The following is a 5994-nucleotide window of genomic DNA, read 5'->3' as shown; positions in this document are numbered from 1 at the left end:
TTTTTGAAAATGCTGTCGTCGTCTATGTTATTTAGGGAGATTTCAGGGTTTTCAATATTAACTTTCCCATCTTCTACATCTAGAAAGCGTCATTTGAGGTATGTGATGAAGGTTTTGCTTAATTGATTTTGAGTTTTTTTTGCAACAAGCATTTAATTCTTGTTTAATTTTGATTCACTTGTTATATTCTGAAAAAGAGACGTTCTTGAAATATGGTAATAACTTTCTATTAATAAATTACGTTGAATATTTGTCATCCATCATTGCAGCGTATGCACTTCAGTACAACGAAATTACTTTATTTAGCTTCGGTTTAAATTTATTGAACATTGTTTAACAATTTTCCGATAAACTCGCTCTGTTACATATTGATTATTTCACAAGCAAAGCAATTTCCGAACGAAATCACGTAACAATTCTCTCAATTGATTTCGAAAAAGCATTTGACAGAGTTGGTGTTCATGTTATCTTAAGACTCTTGAAATCATGGAATGTTAGACCCAAATTCTTCAACTACATCAAATCATTCATGTCGCATCGGCGGTTCAAAATTAGAATCAACAATCATCTTTCTGATTCCTTTCCGCTAATGAATGGCATTCCGCAAGGATCTCCTCTCTCTGTCACGCTTTCCCAGATCGCTTTCAACGAAATTAGCAAAATCCTTTGCCGTGTACCAAGAGTGGAACATTGTCTCTACGCGGACGATGTATACATTTTTACAAAAGAAAAAGACAACACGAAAGCAATCAACATCCTCGAATCTATTGCATGTGAGATCTCCACATGGGCAAACTCGTGAGGAGCTAAAATTTCTATACAAAAATAAAAAAAAATGCACATTTGTCGAAAACAAATGTGCGATGCAGGAAACCTACTGATGCATATTAACGACTTACCAGTAGTAAATGTGCAGACGCTCCATGTTCTCGGGCTCACGTTTTCCAACAATTATCGTTGGAAAGCACACTGTCTTCGGTTAAAAAACTCCCTTTTAACAAGGGTAAATTTCATACAGTACGTTGCTTGAAGAAGCCATGCGCATATTAACACTATTGCCTATCTTACGAAAATGTTTGTGTTAAGCAAGATTGACTATGCTTTGATAATTTATGGCAATAGCTGCAAATATAATATCAACATCCTTAAACCGGTCTATCACCAAGCCGTCAGAGCAAGTTGTTATGCTTTTCGGACGACGCCCATAAATAATATTATAATTGAAACTCGTCTCCCAACTTTAGAAAATAGACTGTATGAGTTAGAAGCTAAAATAGTCCCTGAGCTTCTTAATTCAAACAAATCCATTCTCGGTGATGACGTAAGAAAGATTATTATTGCGAAGAAAATTCCAAAGTCACCATCTGCAATTGACCATTGTTTGAGACTGCTCTTTTGACATCTCACTGTCTATGCACAAGAAAGAAGATACTCCAAATTACGTCTTCAGGAATCTAATAGCTGAAAAAACCCAAGTATTGGAAAGTACTGGTTGGAATCTTTTATACACAGACGGCTCAAAATCTTCTGGTCTGCCTCCTGCTTGTGCCGTGGTAGATGCTACGGGACAGGTTCTTCTCAACCACATATTTCACGAAAGTACTTCAACTTTCATAACCGAAGCCAGACCTATCCTTCACGCTGCCAACCTTGCCCATAAAAACAAACTCAAAACCGTTATTGTAACCGACAGTTTGTCTCTATTACAAGCTATTCGGAACCCTTCGACTTCGAGATAGAGCACCATCAACAAATTAAGGAATATAATTACTACACCTGACGGAAAAATTAAAATGTTATGGGTACCAAGTCACATCGGTTTACTGGGAAATGAGCAGGCTGATCGAGCGGCAAAGTATGCTGCTTCTGCTCCTCTAATTATGGATGATGTCATGGAAAAGTTGGATCTTCAAAGATACATTGGAAGAAAAGTTAAAGAGAAAATTGCAGAAGGAAATTTACAATACCATCATCAACACTACTCTTGCATTAACCTTCAATTAACTTCACCTCTATATCCAACAAATGTTGAGAAAACCAAGATCCAAACATTCTCGAGAATTCGCCTTGGTCATACAATTGCAACTCACCGAAGGATCCTGAAGAAGTCTTCTTCCCCAATCTGCTGTTGTGGACAAACTCTGCGACTGTCTCAACTTTTCCTTGGCTAGAAGTATTGCATTTGGAACGATTAACCCTTTGAACATTCTACAATCAGCTTCAGAACAGAATATCAATTCTATACATTACTTTATTAATACTACTAAGCTCATTATCTAATGTACATTTTATTATTCTTTTTTATAATTAGAGCCGATAGCCTGTGTTGCTAGTGCTCAATGTCTTTTTTTAGTCTAAGAATTCATTTCATTAGTCTAAAATTAAAATAATAATAATAATAATAATAGTATTGCGTCTATTAAGTGATATAGTCATATAAAAGTCAGATGCGGTGCGTGCTGCCGTCTGCTCGCTTTCTGTCATAGATATGAGTTCTGAGGATGCGAATATGTCGTTTGTTCGCTGCATTTCGATCGCAGACGGCAGCTCTTACATCCAGCTCTTCGGCCGCTTTGATATTTTCTTCAAATAGCGGCTTCATGCCTAGTTTATTCATTGTGCAAGGGTGGCTGTTGAGTATTACGTTGAAAGGGGTTAGCAGATTTCTTGCTGCGAAGACAAGGACAGAGCGGTGCTCCACGGTCCTCGTTTACGCCTTGTCGCTATAGTCGCAACCACGCAACACTTCTTCTGCCCGTGAGTACACCGCCACATGATTGGTGTACACCTCGTCGAAATGGATCTGCACAAGTCTGTCGTGTGTTGACAGTTCATCGAATTTCGTACTAGGATTTGACAACTATCGCCTTGAAGCCTGGGCTGACGTCGACGGTCCGTCAGAGTCATCATCAGCCATCTCCATGCAGTGCTCTATAAAAACGTCTATGCAGCTTCTCAGCATCAAGATAGGTGTTATTTCATTTGGTGGGGGCGTCTTTTGCATCAAGGCAGGTGATATTTCAGAGACCGACGCCACCCGTGATGCCCGCGCTATCCCGAAGGCCCTACGAGGCGCGGGGGCAGAGGCGTCATAATAAACAAAATATATTGTTAAGAATTAATTAATTAATAATGCTGTTTTGTATTGTAAAAAATAATATATAAAAAAACAGAAAAATAACCGCTGTCCCTCCACCTAAGAATGTTTATACATTATTGCCTTTCGGTTACTGTCAGTTTGACTCGATTCTATGACTTTTTAATTGGTGAATAAATGTATTGGCTCACGAATGGTAGGTGGGCACTTTATTAAGATTTGATGATTTAGTTAATATCCTCTCAATGATGCGGCTGGAAAAGCATAACAATTGTGCATATATATTGCTTATTAATTGTTTATAAATCGTAGATACCAATGATTATATTGCAGCTGTGCCAGGCGCTTTCAAGTATTGAATTCGCAGATTTTGCATCGCTATACTGAACAAGAATCTGATAGGTGGTGATTTTGAAGAATCCATGATGCAATGTCAAGCTTTTTGATTTTCTCAAATTCCCTTTCTATAGTCACGTCTTCGGGCTTGTTCATGTTTACACCGACCAGCTCCATATCTTCAGCGTAGCAGTTTGCTGCCGGGAATTTTTATATCTAGTGAAATACAACGAGAGCAAATGAATTTTATTCAATTCAATCGAAACTAATCAATGCTTCAATATATATTTATGTTTCTTACCACCGATTGAGAACTTCAGAAAAAGAAACGACGGATAAACGTTACAATTCAGTGGTGACGGCGGTGGCGAAAAACAAACCTCAGGCTGGTGTTAATTTTATGCCGTTAGTGGTAGATTGTAGACTGAAGTACACCGGTTCGGGTCCCATACTTATGAATTTCTCATAGCCATAATAATAATTTTTGTATAAGATACGGAAAATTTATTTAATCAGAAAATAATTGTACAGGTGTTTTTGTTCACTTTGAGAAACCTGGCGTTTGATTTTTGGAAATTCTGATAGACTCTACGTTTGATTTTTACAAACTCTAAGAGAGAATGCTTATATGGGAAGAAATTTATTTCAGCTTTTTTTTACTTCTATCAAAAAACGTATGTGTTTTTTTTGCTCACGTCATTAATGTATGGCTCTTATTAACTTTTCATTTATTTACACGGATTTCAGAAATTCATCTTTTTTTTTCTAAAAATATTTAAAAATTATTGAAAACAATTTTATGCGTTTTTTTGTGTTCAATTTTTTATTTTCTTGTATTTTGTTATGCTTTAGTTGGCGCTTCTGTCGACCGCACCGTACTTTTGAGAGACCCAAGTGAATGCAATGATTTTCACTGCTGTTAGCGTTTGTGCATCGCTTTTCATTTCTGAGATTCTATTTATATATAATATAACAAGTGAACAAACAGTAAAAGGGAAACACCTAATAAGCGTAATATCGCAGTGGTTCATTCAGACTCGCATTTCTATTACTCTAAGGAGGTACAGCGAATTCAAAAGAAAACATATAAAATTGTTTACAAATCAAAGAGAGGTAGAGCGAATTGAAAAGAAAACATATGAAAAATTTTTTCCTTTAGGATTTTTACAGAATTTTTTTGAGTGGACGGGTAAAAACATTCCTTATTAAATTATTATTATCATTTTCAGCTCACTTGCAACAGTATCACGCAGGATTTCAATTTTACTTGATTCTCTTCTACAGAATAAAATTTTCCTAGTTCCCGTCTTAAATATTCCTATGATGATGTTTGCTGGTTTCGTTGTTGCTTTACGTGATTTACACAGTTATTTGAAATGGGGCAGTCACATATCATATCTACGTTATGCTCTATTTGTTTTCTTTACTTTAGATTGTAGGAAAATGAGTGATAATTTTTTTTTTCTTTTTTTGAAAAAAAAAAAGCAAAAAATTTTTTTGTCAATCGGAGTTCATTTTTGGAGTTCATAGGGATGACTGAATGAATTTTGAAAAAAAAAGAATTAAAAACTTAGAGCAGCTCTTTTTTTTGATAAAAAAAGGACTGCCCTTTAGTGAATTGGGAATTCGATTACGACTTGGAGAAATAGGTTTTCCCTTGTGCAAGGATTACAATTTATTAAATTTTGAAAATGGATGAAAGCATAGAATCAAGTCTCCAAAGTTCCTACACATCTATCTATCAGAAGCGAATGCAATGGAAACATAAATTGTAGAAATGTAGTATAAGTTCTTCTCAGTGTAATGATAGGAAACTGCGCCAACCTGCCCTACTTGATTTCTACGACAACATAAGTGAAGAAAGTTGCTTGGTCGGTCCGAATGATTGTGATATCAATAAAACATTCGTAATTCAAAAAGATATCGCTTTACAAAAAAACGAGAGTTGATACGACGTTAAAATAATGTCCTTAGCTGATTCCCGGTGTTATGTGCAAATGTCAATAGCCAATTTTGACAATTTGACAGCCTCGCAAAAATTTACATTATGTCACGAATTATTATCACAGTCTGCTGAGTCATCGATGAATATAAGTGAATTTCACATCACTGATACACAGTTCATCGAATGTTGCAATAAACTGGAAGTTACGATGAAAGCAGTAAACAATATAGACGAACCAGAAAGAGCTCGTGGTGACAATAACAATAAAGCAATAGGAGATGTAATATTTGAGGACTTTTCTACAACGCCTTTTAACAGTCCTATAGTATCACCTGAGAGTAAATTAAGAAATTTGGAACGGAACCCTTTATTTATATCACTGAAGAAACCGAAACGTTACTATAGCCGTAAATTTAAAGAAAAGGCGAAATCAAATTTGGAGGAAAAATTCAAGGCCGCTATTGAGGACAACATGAGTACATGTTCATCTTCATTGTTGCAATGCAAAAACGATAAGCATCTTCTCAATGTTTGTAATCAATTCGATGGCACTTTAATTGATAAACATATCGTAAATTTGATTTCCAAAAAGTCATATGATTCCATCTCAGTTGCT

General features: G+C 35.9%; 1 long non-coding RNA gene across 1 annotated transcript; it reads right to left on the bottom strand.

Annotated features, from left to right (window-relative positions):
* Nucleotides 1–2481: 2481 nt before the first annotated feature.
* Nucleotides 2482–4349, bottom strand: LOC119642880. Its single transcript, XR_005248156.1, has 3 exons — nucleotides 3735–4349; nucleotides 3414–3649; nucleotides 2482–3351 (listed from the first exon to the last, which is right to left on the bottom strand). It is a non-coding gene; the product is annotated as an uncharacterized LOC119642880 (long non-coding RNA).
* Nucleotides 4350–5994: the final 1645 nt, after the last annotated feature.

This window comes from Glossina fuscipes, unplaced genomic scaffold (genome assembly GCF_014805625.2).
Source record: "Glossina fuscipes isolate IAEA_lab_2018 unplaced genomic scaffold, Yale_Gfus_2 269, whole genome shotgun sequence".
NCBI lineage: Eukaryota > Metazoa > Arthropoda > Insecta > Diptera > Glossinidae > Glossina > Glossina fuscipes.
Note: the sequence above shows the minus strand (reverse complement) of the source record. Positions and strands in the feature narration are given on the sequence as shown.